A 19235-nucleotide genomic window follows, 5' to 3' on the forward strand; every position below is an offset into this window, starting at 1 on the left:
GGGCAAAGAAGAAATAATTTCAGACTGGAATGCGGGTCCACCTAAACTGTTATTAATGTAATAGTACCATCCTTAAAGGTAGTTATGTATGCAAACTCTAAAGGAAGAAGGTGGGTTGCAACTTCCCAGTCTTCTTTATATTGTTGCTTTGTCAGATGATTGATTGTGTTGCCTGTACACTTTTGGTTCTTGAGCCCATCCCAGTGTTATTTCTACACATAAAAGTGTTTCCCCCTTCAAGACACTGCACTGAGGTACTCAGTCCAACCCTAAATGCCTACCAGGATGGACAGAACAAATGCAGGGGAGGATTGTTAGGTTCTACATCGATTTCGGGTGACAGCTAAAATGGGGAGTCGAGATAAGGACAGCTTTGGACATGAATGGTTCTTAGCTTGAGGGATACAACAGTTACTGGTCACTGTTCGTTGTATGACCCCGGAGGTGTAACATCTAAAGCAGTGATTTACCTAGAACTCAAATGCAGGGTGTAGAACCCAGTGCTTTTTGCCACCCCCTGGCCCTAATAACTTTAGATTTATTAAATGTGTTCCAATTGCCCAACAAAATCAAAACACATTTGCCCTTCCTTATGTTGTAGCTGAAGAATTCTTTTATTTTTTAAGTGGATGTGCATACACTTTTCCTCGAAAATATCTGGAGTGAGCAAGCCTGAACCAACTAGGGGAGCAAGAAAAGGGGGGCTGTGCATGTTTTTAAAATTATTTTTAAACAAAGACAAAGCACATGATTAATAATTGGTATTGTAGGTAACACATGGAAAACATTAAATAGATGCCAGTTCATCAACACAACAAAGGAAGATTTTACAGCACATTCTCATAAACTCTGATAACTAGAACATGAGATAAAGACAGTAAAAAAATGCCACTCACCAGACACGCATTTACATTCAATGTCTTTCTGGACTGTGGGATTTAATGAAGACGTGACAGTAATAATTCAAGATGGTACTCATCTGACTGCTATACCCTATTAAGAATCTCTTCTGCATTTATCGGATTACCTAAAACAACCACACATATGGAATACGTTACTTAGCTGTAACTCCTGCTCTCCAGTATTGGTGTCCTTCATGCTTTCACATGCTGTATGAATATTCCCAGTCAGTCTGGGAATCGTCAGTAACCGAGCAATTTATTTTTAAAACGTATACTTCAGTGCTCTAGTCACTTTTGGTCATGTTGCCCACAGCCAATAGAAAGGGCTCCCTTAGCTCCACCCCTGGAGGCCATCTTCAGATGTGTTACTGTAAGTTGTGTTGAGTCCTCCGAAATCTGAGAAAATTCAACCTTTTCTTCAATTTTTGATACAGGTTTTCTTGTTTTAAAAACGTTTGTTGAATGCTTCTTCCAGCTACATCCAGGGTTGCTCCTGTTCCTGTGGCCGCTATGAAGACAGTATAATTTATCTGTGTTTATTTTATCATTGCATAGATTTTTGTCCTTTTCGGTACACTAAAAAAACATCATGACGGTTAAACAGAGCAGTAATGGAACCAAAATTTCGGAAATATTGGGTAACTAAGAACTTCCTTCTTGAACAAATGACCCAGCAAAGGGGCTTTCCCACTCAATCATAGGGATTCACATGGAACAGGCACGTACGAAAAGAACAAAATGTCTTACTTCTCAGTGATGTTCATTCTGATGGATATTCCTCTCATGGATTCCTCATCAACAATACATATTATCCCCAGCGCAGCAGATCTTCAGAAACCTTTTCGCCACCAAAGGGAGCAGCATGGCTCCATTGCTACACGTTCTCCCTGTAAATAATACAGTGACCAGTATATATCAAGGCACAACGCCGTGACCTCAGTTGCACCCTTATTCCTAGCACTCTATGACGCTGAGACACCATGGAAGGAACAAGTTACTTACCTGTAACTGTTCTCCAGCATGGGTCTGGCATGGATTCACATGCTCAGGAATATTCCCCGTCGTCAGGCTGGGAATCCTCGTTAAAGAAAATAAATCAGTATCAGTTTCGTTTCTGATCTGTCTTTCTTAGTAGTAACCAATCACTGGGCGCTGGGTCATACTGTCCCCAGCCAATGACTGCCCTCTCCCTAAGCCCCTCCCCTGGCCGCCATCCTCAGATTTTTACCGCACGTTCAAGTGTTGGGAGTCCTCGTGCTATAGCTCTCGAGCTTTTACTGCGTTTTGCGTTTTTTCAGAGAGTTTAATCTCATTTTTTTGGTCAACCAAGCCCCAAGCTCCACCGTTTCTACTTCCGATCAACGGCGACCCGTTTCAGAATTTTCTACGCCCCTCTAAGGCGAAGTTTTGTCGAGTTTCGCTTCTTGGAGGATTCCAGAAGATCTGAGGCCTACCTCGTGGACATGGCCCAGGACAAGGGAAGCTCGACGCCCGGATCCAAGCTGTTCAGGACTGCCCTGGATGGGGATTACACAATGTTTTCAAGGAGGATGAGCATTCGAGATGTCTCTACTGCCTTCACAAAGACAAAACGCACGTGGAGAAGGACTGTGCGTTTTGCAAGAACTTGTCGGAATGGACTATGAGTGATCGTCAGACCCGCCTCGCCAGCTGTCTGGAGAAGGTCCCAGCAGGTGAGAAGAAGTTGTTTGAGCGGTCTTCTAAGTCTTGTGAGGGCGCCCCGGCGACAGGGGCCCAACAGAAGGCCAAGCACTGCGAGTCCGCGGGCACCAGGAGCGCTGAAGGGTCGGGCTCCTCAGCTGCTAGGCAGGGCGCACTTTCACCGACGCACAATAGCACTCTGCAGCCTGTTACCTCCTCCTTTGTGGTGAGAAGAATTTTTCCTCTGTGTTCATTCGCTCCCGTTTGCCTTTCCTTTACTAACTTTTGTTAGCTCGCCTTGTCTCCCCTCTCTCCCATTCTATCCATGCTCGTTGTCCACGCTGCTCCCTGTCCGCTGCCTCCCCCGTCAGCTGCCTCCCCGCACTTACCCTTTTCATGAGTGTTCTTTCATACCCAACTTTTCTGTCCTTGATAGTACCTTGGCTCCATTCTCTTACGTTGCTTTTTCCATTGGACTCGCGACTCCTGGATCTCAGTACATCACCTTGACAGCGCATCTTCAGGCTACAAAGGTTTTTCCTTTTCTTTCTTTTTTTTTTAAATATGTTTATTTTAAACCAGCACAAAAGTGACAGCAGTACAGGAAAGTGAAAACACAATGTAAACCACACCTCAGGAGAACAAAAGAGGATAAAAGGGTTTTTTATGCCATCTTGGCTTTTTCCCTTTCCTGCCTGGTTGCTTTCGGGCGAAAGCCTCCTGCCTTAGTTGTTAACTAAAGCAGGCATAGTGGCTTCCACCCGAGGTAGACCATACCTCTCCACGGACAGACGCTCTTCCCGGAAGAAAGGATCATCCCCACCTCCAGACGAGTCATCGGCCCCCTCTAGCAATGAATATTCAGGTGAAGAAGATCGGGCCATCAGTGAGTTTATAGCGCCAAACAGCTGCAGACAAGATGGCATCAGTGTCATGATCTCTGCTTCCAAAAGGTCAGGGTTTTCCCAACTCCCTTGGAAGCAGATCCATAACCCAGGTTCCGAGTGCCAACCAGTCCCAATTGGGACCTTTTGGACCCAGTCCTGGCGCCAGTGGCACCAGGCTCATAAATATGCCCAGTCCCAGCGCTGGAAGCGCCGGGCTCATAATGCTTGGGTGGACTTACCTGCAGCAGACCATGCTGCTTACTTGCCTGCCAGTTGAGCCTCTGATCCTCTTCTGTTTGGAACTACTTTTCCTGTTGGGTGGGGCAGGAGCCACTCCCTAGATTCAGAACACTGGAACTCTTCTGGAAAGCAGGAACTCTTTTCTTCCTAGGCGTGGCTGTGGAAGGAGACACCTAAGCACTACAGGAGGCTATTTAAACCACACCCGATGGATGAATCTTGCTTTGCGTTATTCTGCATCCTCTGCAGCAGAACGCTCATTGTGTCTCCTGCATCTGATCCTGGGCCTAAGGAAAAAGGCTTACCATCCTGAATCCAGTCTTCAGCAACACCTATAAAGACAAGAAAGAACAGGTTAGCATTACGGTCTTCAGTGACAGCTCTTCACTTACCTGGTCCATCGGCTGTCACCAACGCCTCGCGCTGCATTCCGGCATCTGAAAGACAAAGGCTTACCTACTCTTCGTGCGCTCCGGAGGTCTTCACACTGCATTCCGGCATCTGAAAGACAAAAGCTTACCAACTCTTCGCACGCTCCGGAGGCCTTCGGCGCTGCATCCCGCATCTGAAAGACTAAACAAGGTGCGTTTAAAGACATTGGGGAACTTTAATACTCACGTGCCATTACTCCTTTCCACATCTAACCCATTGGGTATTCGGGCACCCTGCAGCCGCTCCGAACTTGTACCTGCAAAATAAAAAGACAGTTAGAGCGCATCGTGAAGCAGGCAACAAGCGCTTACTTACGTGCTTACAGGCGCTTCTATTCATCACACGGGCTCCATCTTCAACTCACTTCAGCCCGTCATCCGCCATCGCCGGAACCCTGCAAAACAAGAAACATCATTACTAAAGACTTTAAAGACATTAGAATTACTCGAAACTTACCGTTCGTGCAGTAAACGACGGACAGCAGTCCTCTGAAGTCAAGAGGCCTGCTCCCCTTATCCAGTGAAGAAACTGGTTACAGTACCCTGCCCCGAGGCAGATGGAGAGCACGGCGTTCACTTACCTAAGGTTAGAGCGTTAACCTTTGGGGTTCTACAGGAGAAGAGAAAGGGAAGAAGAGAGACATTCAATAACCCAGTTCCTTAATCCCATATTTTCTATCTGCAGACATCTTACCCTTCAAGTCAGACATACAGTGCACAGAGGTCCAGCCCAAAGAGCCAGCCGTGTGTTACACATCACCTTTGAAGATACGGTATACGCCCAGTCAAGACCGGCGCCTCTACGGGAATCAGGTGAGCGTTACAATCAGCTGAAAAAGTGCAAGAACTCCTGGCGGCAGTTCAAGGACTTTCCCTGGAAGTACATGGATTAAAGTCAGAAAACGTGTTGCTCAGACAGATGATAACCAACAGAGAAGAATGTCTTGCTGACCTCCCTTCTATGAGTTTTGCGTCAGGCAAATTTGATGATTCCCCAAAAAAGATCCTGGAATTCATTGATTCCTGTATTGTCCATTTTACTTTCAGACCAGCCACGTATGCTATGCACCAATCACGAGTGGGCTTCATGGTTTTCAACATGGTGGGTAATGCCCTAGCCTGGGCCACACCATTGGTAACCTCAGCCAACACAGTCTTGTGAGATTATCCTTCCTTCATCAATCTTTTCAAGCAAACCTTTGAGAGACCAAAAGTGGCGTTTACTGCCAGAGAAACCCTGTTGGACATGCGGCAGGTTTCAGCGGACCTTATGACTTACATCAACTCTTTCAAGAAAACAGCGGTGGAAGCTGGGTGGGCCAAAGAAACCCATTATACCATATTCAGGTGAGGTTTAAATGAGGATTTGAAAGATGAACTTGCCCGCATCGCCCGTCCATCCCCTCTGGTTGATCTACTTTCTTTTGTTCTACAAATAGATTATCACCTACAGGAGAGTAAAGCCGAACGGAAGAAAATGCCCAGCAAAGCATGCGTTCCATCACCCCTAATTACAGCCCCCAGGCCTCTGGATCTGTACCAAAAGAAGAAGCCATGCAGATTGGATCTGCCAGGGGTTCACTGACACCCTCTGAAAGAAAACGGAGACGATATCTGTGGTTCCAGTAGTCGCCTATTACGTGACTGCCCAGAAGAGCCACAGAGGAGATCGGGAAACTAGAGACCTCGGCCCTAGAGAAGACATCAGGCTGGGGTACCTCTAACGGTCCCATTCTCCCTACCTTAGCCTGTTCAACTTCAATGGACACTCGACTCATGGTGGTTCGGGTGATTAAACAAATCTCAGGAAGGACAATAGAAGCCTTGGAACTAAGACACCGGAGCCGCTGGCAACATTAAGGATGTTAGTTAGGCAAGGAAAGAAGATATTCCCCATCAAGTACCCTCTGAGACACAAGCTGTCGAAGGTGTGGATGTTGAACCCCTCAGCTCTGGACCGATGACGCATACTTCGGCCCCAGTTCCGGTGTCCATTTATGATCACCATGAGACTCTTTTGACCTAATCAGATCAGCACACTCCCCGATCATTTTAGGAGTACCATGGTTAAAAGGACTTACCCCTTGCATCGATTGGAAGGAGAACACTTCACACTTCTGTTCTGACTTCTGTCTGTCTCATTGTTTTCCAATCATCAACAAACAACTCTCTTCGGCCAAATGTGCAGTCTCTTGGTCTTCCATTGCTGGGATTAACTGTATTCCTTCACTGTACCAATAGTTTGGGGAGGTTTTCCTGTATAAAGTGCCTGAGGAACTCCTTCCGCATCGCCCTGAGGACTGTGCAGTCGATCTAAGACCAGGGCCCTGGTTCAGTTTGGGCGTATGTTTTCTATTTGGAAAAAAAACAGCAGAATGGTCTTATTCACCCCTCCATATCCCCTGCGGGGCTCCCTTGATTTTCATCCCTAAAAAAGTTTCAGAAGAACTCAGAGCGTGTATTGACTACAGAAGCCTCAACAAGTGACAATTCCAGATAGATATCCCATGCCCATCATAAGGGACATCGTCGAGGCACCCCAATGGGCTGTTATATTCACCAAATTAGTCCTATATGATGCATATCTTCTGCGCAAAAGCGCAGAAGACGAATGGAAGACCGACTTCAGAACCCCCTATGGACTATTCGAATTCCAGGTGAGGCTCTTTGGGTTGGTAATCTTCCAGCGTTTTTTGGATCGGCTGTTTTCGGACTTGTTGTTCAGGACAGTCATAATCTATCTGGATGACATCTTGGTATATTCCCGATCTAAAGACCAGCATCAACAACATCTATCGGAAGTATTAGAGAGATTGAGAAAAAATCAATTACTGGCCAAACCTGAAAAATTTCTTTTTGAGGTATCATCTGTCCCCAATTTAGGCTTCATTTCGTCAGAGAAAATGATCTCTATGGATCCTTGCAATGTCTCTGTTGTAATACAATGGCCCACACCTTCTTCTGTTAAGGAGATTCAGCATTGTTTGGGCCTGGCAAATTTGTATATGACATTTATTCCAGATTTCTTCCCCACAGTACTTCCCATTACTTCCATACTGAAGACGAACAAACCCTTTCTTTTGAACCAGGCTGCTGATCAGGCTTTTTCCAGTCTCAAGAAAAGATTCTGTTCTGCCACCATCCTCAAACAGCCAGACCAAAACCTTCCGTTTATCGTTCAAATTGATGCTTCCGCTGGGGCACTGGGAACTGTCCTCAAACAAGAATTTGAAGAATCAGAACACCCTGTTGCCCATATTTCCAAGACATTCAGTCCCAGCGAGTTGAACTATTCTGTCATTGAGAAGGAACTCATGGCAATGAAACAGGCCTGTACCGAATGGCGTCATCTTTTGCAGGGAGCTACACATCCATTTACCATCCGCACCGATCATCGTAAGCTACGAGTATTACAACAGTTGGACTGTGTTTAACGCCAGACAGGCAAGATGGGCCTATTTCTTTGCTCAATTCGATTTCAAAATAACATGCCTACCAGGAACTGAAAATGCAATAGCAGATGGTCTACCCTGTAGTATCGTACCCGACCATACTACCACCTCCTTGTCGGAACCCCTCTTTACCTGTAATACATTTCTGGGTGTTGTGTCCACTTTTGTTCAAGAGGTCAGACGCATCCTCCAACATCAATGCCAGGTCCACAAAAGAAGGATGTACCAAAAAGGATGGTATGCTGTTCTACAAAAATGTTCGGATCTTGCCTACTCCCAACCTGCAGGAGACAGTGATGTCTTGCGACCATGACAGCAAGATAGCAGGCCACCAAGGTTATGAAGCCACTTTAGAGCTCATTCGGCTTCTTCTGGTGGAGCACTATGTGTAAGGATATCAGACTCTTTGTTCGATCATGTCCAGTTTGTCTCCAATGCAAAGCCAAGACCAACAAATCCATTGGCCTTCCTGAACAAAGTTGGTCTCCCTCCCGGCCTTGGAGCCATGTTTCCACCGACTACGTAGTTGATCTACCTCCCTCCCGGGGTTACACAGCTATAATGGTGACAATAGACTAATTCAGTAAGATGGCACATTTTGTTCTGTTACCAGGAGTTCCAACAGCTTCAGAAAACACTGCAGAGTTCCTTCGAGAAATCTTCTGTTTACACAGTATTCCGGAGTCTAACATCTGACAGGAGGTACCCAGTTCACTTCTATATTCTGCAAAACACTGTGTAACCATTGGGCATTGAACAAGACTTATCACCAGGGTACTACTCCCAGACCAATGGGCAAACTGAACCATTAAACCACATGATTGAACAGTATTTACGTTGTTTTAGTAACCCTGGTCAAGATAACTGGGCGGATTTGCTTCCCACCACAGACCTGGCATATAACAACTTTCTTCATTCAGCCATCGGCATTAGTCCATTCTACTGCACATATGGCCCATCTGACGACCTGTGTACCCCTCTATTGATTACCTGTGACAAGATATTGCACAAGCTCACGCTGACGCGTATGAAGTTTTACAAAGAAAAAGTAAAGAATATAAGAAGCAAGCAGACGCACACAGGAGTCCTAACCCTGATTGGGAAGTGGGCACCCTGGTTTGACTTAACAAAATATCTACCCCGATGGGACTGGCCTTCGAAGCTGTCTCCAATGTTTATTGGACCTTATGAGATCATCTAAATTAATCCAGTGGCCTTTCGGCTAAGACTTCCTCAGTCCTTACACAGGCTTCATCATGTGTTTCATTCCTCTCTTTTGGCTTCTTATGTACCGGATCCGTTTGGCCGTAGAAAGAAAAAGTTTCTCTTGAAGACGCCAAAGGAACCCGTTGAGTATGAGGTATTGCAGATATGTGATTCATGCTACTACAAGGGAAGACTTCAGTATCTCATTCATTGGAAAGGTTTTCCCATCATCTGAAGACACATGGGAAGCTGCCTCACATATCAAGGCACCAATGCTTTCACAACGCCTTCATCGACTTTACCCTAGCAACCCAGGGGTCAACTTGTGTACGAGCGCGATACAAATAAAATAGATCATATCCATAAGGGGGGCATACCGTCAGCAGCCGCCCCTCCTGGAAACTATGGTCCCGTTGGAAACACGCAGCGCCATTATTGCTCCATTACGTTCTCCAGGAACGCGCATTGCCGGTCTAGTTCTTTTCAGGATGGCCACCGTCAGTTTCCTTCAATAGCACTCTGTGGTCCCTTTTCGGTGTGTTGTAACCGCTTACCTTCTCCTATGTGGTGAGATGCTGTTTTCCTCCAAGTGTTCCTTCGCTCCCTTTTGCCATTCTTTTACTAACTTTTGTTGGCTTGCCTTGTCTCCTCTCTCCCATTCTATCCATGCTCGTTGTCCACGCTGCTTCTTGTCCGCTGCCTCTCCGCTCAATACTTTGTGTAAACGTACCTTTTCGTGAGTGTTCTTTCACGCCCACCTTTTCTGTCCTTGACAGTAACTTGGCTCCATTCTCTTACGCTGCTTCTTCCATTGGACTCTCGACTCCTGGATCTCAGTACATCACTGTGCCAGCGCATCTTCAGAATACAAAGGTTTTTTTATGCCATCTTGGCTTTTTCCCATTCCTGCCTGGTTGCTTTCGGGCGAGAGCCTCCTGCCTTAGCTGTTAACTACAGCAGGCATAGTGGCTTCCCCCCAGAGGTAGACCATACCTCTACAAGGACAGATGTTCGTCCCTGAAGAAAGGATCATCCCCACCTCCAGACGATTCATCGGTCCTCTCCAGCAACGAACACTCAGGTGAGGAAGATCTGGCCAACAGTGACAATAACCCAGAGCTCCCTGCCAAAATTCCCTGGAGCAGAACAAGTCGCAATTCCTGTTCCCACTGGAAGCAAAGAGGTCTATCTGAGGAGAGATCCCCATGAAACAATATCCCCCAGGGCTTCCTGGCAGATCTCTCACTCGTAGGAAACCTTAGCGTCTGCTCAAGGCGCCCGCTGTGACATTCTCCTTTCCAGGAAGGTGAGCCTCCATCAGAGATATTGTCCGGAGCACAAAACCCTCAGTCAAACTGGTTCAATGCATAGTAGCAAGAACCCCACACCACATTTGTTGTGGTAGTGCATGTCTACTGTATTGTCCATCAGGATCAGCACAGACTGGCCCTATACATAGTAAAGTAGGTAACCCAGGCCAGCCGGATAGCCCTCACTCCAGCAAGTTGAAGTTGTCAGAGACTCCGAGGGAGACCACAGTCTGCTCAATGTCAGACACAAAAGATGAGCATCCTAACCTTTCTGGCACTCATCGGTGACCACCGTTACTAAAGGCCAGGGTTGCTGCAACCAAACACCCTTCAAAAGGTTGTCTCATAGGGACCACCTTGCAGGGTCTTGAGAAACTGGACACAATACCTGCAGAAGATCTGACATGTTCCTTTGAAAATGAGACCACTGGCAATGGAGGACCCACTGAAGTAATCTCCTACCCTACCAGGTTTCTAGGACCACCAGAATGCAGGGCCATAAGGCTAGGCATACACAGGACAGCTGAGGCCAGAACCTGATCCCAGGATTGGAGGATTTGGGCCATCCCAGATTTGATCTCCACTAAGTCCTCGGGCAGAAAAGCTATGCCCCTAGACCATATGGGAAGTTTAAAGCTCCAGAATATGCGCTAGTAGGGACGTTATTTCTGGGTGGGGTGTTGCAATCAAAACAAAATGTGATGTTTCCCTTATGTATCTTAAACAGTATTGTCGATGCTAAATTGCTTGGTTTTCTAAAAGCACCTACCCTGGACTTTTTAGTAACCTCAATTTTCTGGGTTAATTTTTATTTCCAATTAGTACGTTCCGCTTCTGCAATTAATTATCAAAAAACAAGTGAGCCTACATGTATTTCGAGCTATGCTCTTCTTCAGGGCTCTAAAATACCATGTACTGTGTTGCAAGGTAATATCCACTTCACGGCTTCGAGGCCTGCAAAAAGTTGTTACAAAAAGTATTTTGTGAAAACGCTGATAAAGTTCAATCAGGTTGAAGTCTTGTGTTGTTCAAGATGTGGCCGCTCAGCCTCAAGCTCTGTCCGTGTGCGTTGGCACAGAACTATTGGGATACCTGAATGAGGCCATGTAGCCGCCCTCCGTCCAGACTGCTCTACAGTGTCACCAAAAGAAAGATTGTAAAGACATTTTGGAGGCTTAGTAGCTGTGAAGTGGATATTACCTTGCAACACAGTACATCATTTTTAAGAGCCCTGAAGAAGAGCATAGCTCTAAACACGTGTAGGATCACTTATTTTTTGGAAGTAACTACTAGATCATAAATAATAACTGCAGAAGCAGAACGTACTTATTGGAAATACGAACTAACCAACAAAATAGAGATTACTAGAATGTCCACCGTAGGCACTTGCCAGTCGTCCATGTAGATAAAGACGTGCATGCCTTCTCTCCCGAGTCAAGTCGCCACCACAGCCAGCAGCTTGTTCAAAACCCTGGTTGCCGAAGTAAGACCAAACAGCAGAAATTTGAACTGGTAGTGATGTTGTTCCAAAACAAATCTTGTATACTTCCTGTGCCTCTCATGGAAATGGGCATCCTGAAGATCCAGTGAAACCAACCTGTAGGTCTATGGCTTGCATGAACGGAGCCAGAGTGACCATCTTGAATTTGTCCTTGCGCAGGTACGGATTCAAAAGTCTCAGATCCAGGATGGGAAGCAAGCCACCTTCCGACCAGATAAGTAAATGACCATCCCGTGCCTCGTTCTAAGCATGGCACCAGTTTGATTGTGTCCTTTGACAGAAGCTGTGACAAACTTCCTCCCGAGGGAAGGGTCAGGAGTAAAGGCAATGTTGGAAGGAGGATGGCCAGAATGACACTGAATGAAAGGTATGAAACCCTAATAGACTGCCTGTATGTCCCCAAGTGTTAGACCTGGTATGGGACAATTCCATGCTCAACTGGGAAGTTCTCCATCCCACTGAGGACTGGCAGAAGAAGTCCCTCTCATAGGGATTTTGTGACTGTGGCGGCTGAGAGTACTGAAGAGGCGGCAATCACACTTCTCAAACCTCCTTTGCCCCCACCTCTGGGGAAACTGCGAGTTTGCTGCAAACCTGGGGGAGCTTCACCTCGCCCACATTGTGCAAAAGAGGTAGAGGGTCGAAAGCCATGACCTCTGCCGGATGGGATGGATGGTTGTTGGACAGCCAGACCCAAGGATTTGGCAGTCACCTATGATTTGAATCCCTGCAGGGAGTCGGCAGCGTTGGCTCCTAAGAGGTCAGGCCCATCAAAGGGCATATCCGGGAGCTACACCTGTACATCCTTTGCGTACCGTGAGTTCCTCATCCAAGAATGTTGAATGACCACTGTGCCAGTAGATATAGCAGGCTCCACACAGTCAGCCGTATCCAGTCCAGATTGTAAAATTGGGTCAGGGAAATTTCTTAACATCAATGATGGCTTTGAAGCAGTCTTGCACCTACCTATTGGGAAGGGGTTCATCTGCACATGTCACCACTGACCAGGTGGTAAAAAAAAGCATTTGGCAAGGCACAGGAGGTGTTCATCACTCCGAGGGCAATGTTGCCCAAGTTGAAAACGTCCTGCCCCATGTGTCCAGGCCATTACTTTCTCTGTCCGAGTGCAGAGGGGAAGTGAACATCCGCAAGCTTGCGGTAGTGGGCTGCACAACCAACTTCTCAGGGAAGACATGGGTGGCCAGGAAGACCGGGTTCGAAAGAGCTGGGCAAGGCTTCCTCATCAATTCTCAATCTGCTGCCGGTGCAGAGGCAGGTTTTTCCCAGGCCTCTAGCACTAGGGCTTCAACGGCCACATTAAAGAGTAGTAAGGTCTGCCCCTTTTGGATTCATCACCCCTGATATCTGTCAGTTCAAATTGGACTTTAGGCTGGGCTGGGGCTTATAACCCCAGGGTGCCCACCACTTTGGCCATGAGTCGCTGCAAAGAGCCATGAATCTGACCAGTCTCGGTACTGGTAGTATATCCAACTCTGGAAAAGTATCAAGGCCACTAACATCTTGAAGTTCAGAAGGCAGCTCCAACAGGTCCGCACATTCACCATAGAACTCTGCAGGGAAGTCCTCTTCCTCTAATGGGCATAGCTGCTTCATCCTAAAGGGAATGGGGTCACCTTCCTCGTCAAAGATATGGCCCATCCTTGACATAAATGTCCCCATAGGGAGTGGGGCATATATTCAAGAGGAGCTCCGGCGCCATGGTCGTGGACAAAGTTAAGGGGGCTGGTGTAGGTGCCAAGGCCTCGAGGCCAGAGTTAATCAGCGCTGGGCTACATCTTCAGCAATTGGAGTCGGGACCAAGTCCTTGGGCTTGGGGTCGTGGCCCTTCACAGGTTCCCTGCCAGCTACTTCAGGCATAGTCGGACCTGATGTTGCTTTCAGCGCTGGGCCAAAGACTATCAGCACCTTGTTGTCAAGCATCTTTAACTTAAAGGCTTCCCAATCTTCCGGGCTGGAGGGATGGGTGGGAAATGGTACCTTATTCTGCTGGTTTAGGGGAGTCCTTTTATGAGGGACTCCTCTTCTTTGACGATTAAGAAGAATGGTGCTAAAAGGGACCACTCAGGAGCAGGATCTCTTGCATTGCTTCTTTTCCTCCGCCTTGCAGGCAGGAGAACTGTCCTCAGACTGACACCCCTCCCCTTGTGACCAAGATCAATTAACTTTTTCCTGTGGAAATGGATAAAAAGCATTCCCGGCTGCTCCAAAACATCCTTAGTGTGCATGAACCGACATGACCCGCAATCCTGGGTGTCGTGATACTCCCAGAGGCCGAATAAATAGATCCTATGAGTGCCGGATGGCAATATTTCTCGGCTGCAATCTGCACACGGCTTGAAGACTTGGGTCTTTGCAGGATTGGAAAAAACATCAAAAAAATATTTTAAACAAAGTAGCACGTTGATAAAGCGAATAGTGTGCACAGAAAAGAGGCACCGAGGTCACGCGGGCAGCACTCGATATAAACTGGCCCCGACATCATGCTGAGCGTATAGACACACGTCGTGCGGAGCCGCACTGTGCCCCCTGGTGGCAGAAAAGTTTAAAAAAATCAGCTGCGCAGGGGTACGTGATATCGAATGAGGTCTATGTGGGAGGAAGAAATACATTAGAATACATGCTTTTCTTTATGTTTAGTTTTGTTATGAGCACATTTGTTAATATGACCGGGTCTCCCAGTGGAAAATGCAAACACTCACTTGGACACTATGCTGCTTCGTTCCAGGTAGGACATAGCAAATTAAAATTGCTATGGTACTATTACGTTGACTAATTCAACATAATGTGTGTTTTAAAAGCATGTTAAGACAGACCTGTGATAAAATTAAACTGTTTCCATTCGTTTTTGGGTTTTTTTTGCTCATGTGCCACAGTTAGGACACTAAACTTAGCACTCAGTAGATTTATATCTTATGTCTAGAAAATCATCTAATTGACAACACATGTTGGCTTGAGGATACATTAATAAAGGAGAGCATGCAATCATAAATACAGCTTTGGAGTCGATTTTTTTTTTAACAGCAGTGGTTTTACCATCACTGAACTTGCTTTCCATTTTCACATCATGCAAGTAAGAACAGTGCTATTTGTGCACATAGCCCAGCGGCATCAATAATTACACAAACAGGAACAAAAGCAAACCAAGGCACTTTTTCATAATGCCTGGGCACACAATATACATTAGCACTGCCACTGTAATACGCTGTCATAATGTCTGCGCCTAAAACTTATGCAGCATAGACTTATAACAAATATTTTTTACCTGGAAGTGCCGCAACAATAAGTCAGCTTTCCGAAGGGACATGCGCAAACACGCATACAAATGACCAAACGCAGATCCATATGTGCACGCACACACTCAGCCGCAACGTTCACAGAAACATGCCTTTTTTATTGGTTATGTAAACTTGCTTACCAGACTCAGCTCAGTGCCTCTAGGATGCTGCCTGTCTTCAGCTTTGGATCCTGCACACACATAGGATAAAGGAAGCGTTGAGCGCCTACAGCTTCAGCGTCCAGACCATGCAGACATTGTGCCCCTAAAGCTTCTACTGCCCACGCGATCAAGAGGCAGCAGAGGAGTGTCCCATCTCCAGCATTCTCAATGGGCCACGCCGGGCTGGGGCAGCTGTACGCCCCAGCCTCACGCGTTGTATTGAAAGGGTACAGCAGCCCAATGTACGTACAGGGAGGGCGATCGCGTTTGCTTCCATCTGCTTTTATATTGTGGGCCGGCTACTCTATAATGGGTGGAATTGGTGCAGGGCAGTGGGGCATAACATTGCCCTGGACACCAATGAAAAAGTGTCCCACCGTTGCAAATGGCAATTCATTCCTTTTGTGACAGACTGTAGTGCCCAAGTGGGAGGTTTTTCATAAAAAGTGATGCAAATTGTGCATTTTAAAGAATATGTATTCAACAAAACTGGTCAAAACTATTAGCCGCATGGTGAAGTAACTTACCAAACTGGCTCACATGGGCCATAAAAGTGACCCACATTGCACCCCAAAAAACAACTGCCCCACACTAGCATTTTGTGCTTTTGGTTGGGGCATTGCTCTATAGGCCAGTCCAAGCCGGAATGGGTGACAGGGGTCTGTCAATTATCGATGAAGCACCCTCCTTACCTTTTAAATCCTGGGCAGATTAGTGCTAAAATATTATTTTAAAGGCGTTGGCATAAAACACTCAGCTTGCTATGGAGACTTCCTGTGGTAGCATTGAAGTATTCCATTTTCAGCAGCACCAGGAAATGTAAAGGATTTTTTGTTTACATATATACGCATAGTTCAATTAACTTGTTGGCCAAGCCATTTCCTGATCGAGAAAGGCGAGTTTATGACTGGAAACCCAATTGTGACTATGCTGTGTTGGGCTATGCCGATTGTGTCGGCTTAAGATTATTTTTTTTAAGAACCAAAATTTGTTCGCCGATTCTGCAGATGGATAACCAGGATGCTAGGGGAATGAGGTAAGTATTCATTTTCCAAGAAGGCAGCTTCCTTCAAGCTGGTTTCTGTAGCAGCCAACACTCCCTTGTTAGGAAAGGGGTTTTATGCGTAAAAGGAGGCTGGCACAAGTGTCAAGGGTGATGCAGAGCACCATTGCAGAAGCTTCTCTATCCCACCAATCCCTCTACTCTACCTGGTCATGACATCCACATTTAAATTGTAATGGCTTCTCCTAAATTCTTGCTTGACGTATTTTTTCTCAGTTGTTATCCCTCCGCCACTATCGCTATTATAATTGATTTTAGGGGTTCTTACCTTAATATCGAACTTGGCCCATCAACTTAACTATAAATAACGATTCTGACATACATTGTCTAATAACGATTCTCTTTTCCTACCTCCTCCCAGTTACAAAATCTTGAGAGTAGGTTTGAGGAAGTGAGGCTCCCCAAAGAGACACTAGAACATTGCTCACAGCTTGATATTACTCTTAAATAAACTAATGTTCCTTCAGGAATTTTCTTGCTGATGCAATTCTGACCCACTAAGAGCGTAACTTCCTTTGCAGTGGAGCTCTGGTTGTAACACTGAGATAAACTTGTGCCGAGAGTGCTGGTTTCCCCCTCGCTCTAGAGAAAATAGTGTTAGGCTCTCAGTTGCTGCTGAATCACGAGAAATGCACAAAACGCTGGCAGTGGCTCTCACGGGCTGAAGTACATCCGCACACGCGAACCAACCTGGCATTGCTTCTGAAAGGCTCAGAAGTCTCTAATGTCCATGTCCTTGCTCTGGAGCCGAGCCGCAAGGGAGTAACAGCCTTCACACTGGCTGGCATATTAAACGCTAAGGTAGCAAGAGAAGGTTGCATCCGTTCTGGTATGATTTTCTATGAAGAGGTCATTAGCACACAGATTCTAAAATCCATGTCACTGTCTGCAGGCTTAAGATACCCTACGCCCTTGAGTTAGCCTGGCCATGGGGCAACACAATCTTTGAAAGGGTAGAAATGCTGGTATTACAGTGAAAGACGCATGTTGGCACCTTCCAGAAATGAAACTCAAAACAATCAATTAAACATAACCAATTCCAAGTAACCATACAGGATGAGACTTTCTGAAACTAAACCCTTTCTGAAACTACAAGACCTCAAGACCTGTGTTCACCCATTTTATACCCATCGAAATGCCTGTTATTGTGTGTCATCCTCCAATGGATAGGTGTGTGACAATATGAGTAATTAAAAATATGAATGAGAAGGACCTCTGCATGCCTTGACCATGCCACTCCAAGACTTCGGACGTGATGCTGGGAGTACATATACATCGTCACTATGTCCCCTTACCTCAGTTCCCCACCTTTTATCGTGTGCAGCAGGCGAGGGAAGATTTACAAATGGCATCTAAACAGAGGGGAAAATTCCACTCATGTATAAATCCAGATCTGTAATAATTCATTTTTTTATTTTTTACATGGTGACGAACTGGCATCACCTTCTGAAGGCCCAAACGACCACAAAAGAAACAAAATTACTGAGAACATTGCTAACCAAGACACTTTCACAGCAGTGTCGGGTGGGAGCACGATGAGGAATCTGTGGGAGAAGAATCCATAGAAAGAACATTACCAAGAAGTCACTTCTCCTTCAATGGATTGCATTGTCCCGCAGATTACTCATCTTGATAGACTGACTCCCAAAGCAGTGCAACTGTAGGTGGTGGGATGAAAGCTTAGACCAAAAAGCTCTGCAGCACAACTCAACAAATCTGGGCATCCGAACCCTCAGCCAAATCCAGCCTGTAATGTCTATTAAACTTATGAAGAGACGACTAAGTTGCAGCTTGGCAGATCTTTCTAACTGGCACTTTCCTTTGCAGCGCAGAGGTGATCAGCACACCTCTCGTATAGCGGGCCCTTACATCTGAGGGCATCTCCTTGCCTGCGTTGTCATACGATTCAGAAATGCAAAGGATTATCAAGTGAGAGATGGTTTATTTAGTCGCAGCTAGTCCCATACTAGATTGGGAGTAACCAACAAACAATTGGTCATCTCGCCTGAGGCCACCGTCCTGTCCACATTTAAGCTCAATGCTCTCCAGCCTATTCAGTCTCTCCTCCTCTTTGGAGGGATGAGGCACAGGATAAAACACAGGCAACTCCACGCTCAGAAATGTGGAACTCTGAGACCACTTTAGGCAAGCACTTCGGGCAAACTGTCATAGAAGCGTTCTCTTTGAAGAACCTCGAAAAAAGGCGGTTTACAGGAAAGCACTTTGGGTACATGCATGCTCCTCACTGAAGTGATGGCCAACAAGAAGCCCATCTTCTGAGTGAGCAGTCTAATGGATGTGGAATGCAAAGGCTCAAACGGAGCCGCCATAAAAAATGTAACAATCAGATTCAGGTCTAAAGCTGGAACTACAAAGGGCATTGGAGGCAGACTATTTACGACGTCCTTCAAGAACTGTGCCAACACCAGGATTGAACAGAAAGGACCTTGATCTAGGGATCTCTTGAACAGCGAAAAGGTTTCCAAGTAGTGCTTGACTGTGCCTTTCTACAGTCCAGACGAGGCCAAAGAAAAAAGGAATTCCACCGAAGTGGAAGTAGGGCTTGAGATGGAGTCCACCCCTCAGACACTACACCATGCCTCAAACCTTCTCCACCTACACATATAAAGAGACCTGGTGGAAGGTCTACCTGTAGACAACACCACCTCAAGTACCTCTCCTCTGACCGATCCCAGTCCTCATATCTCAACCTCCCAAGAGACACATGCAGATTGAGAGACTCATGGTTCCGGTGGAGCACCCAACCTTCCGACTGGGACAGGAATCTGGCCTCTGAGGAATCCGGTGAGGCAAACAGACAGCCAACTCCAGAAGGTCTGGGTAGCATGTCCTCTTCCAACCCGGTCAATAAACAGCATGATGAGAGTGCATTGTGAGTGTTTTGGCGAGTGCTGTTCAGCTGTGCCTCGCTACGTTCTGCTGCTGAATACGCGTTTTCATTTTGCTGGACTCCAAGAATCGGGCCATCAACCATCAAATTCTATAAACTACAGAAAATAGGTAAGAGTATCATTGCATCTATTGACACCAAAACGGACTCTAAACTATTACATGGAAATCACTAACATCTTGTATTTGTCTTCTGTTTAGAGCCTTGCTAAGC

General features: G+C 46.2%; 1 protein-coding gene across 2 annotated transcripts in view; it reads right to left on the bottom strand.

Annotated features, from left to right (window-relative positions):
* PAN3 (poly(A) specific ribonuclease subunit PAN3) overlaps positions 1 to 19235 on the bottom strand; it is a 2094753-nt gene that overhangs the window by 351827 nt on the left and 1723691 nt on the right. The window lies entirely within an intron of this gene.

This window comes from Ambystoma mexicanum, chromosome 7q, assembly GCF_040938575.1.
Source record: "Ambystoma mexicanum isolate Mex_15411 chromosome 7q, UKY_AmexF1_1, whole genome shotgun sequence".
In the NCBI taxonomy this organism is placed as follows: domain Eukaryota; kingdom Metazoa; phylum Chordata; class Amphibia; order Caudata; family Ambystomatidae; genus Ambystoma; species Ambystoma mexicanum.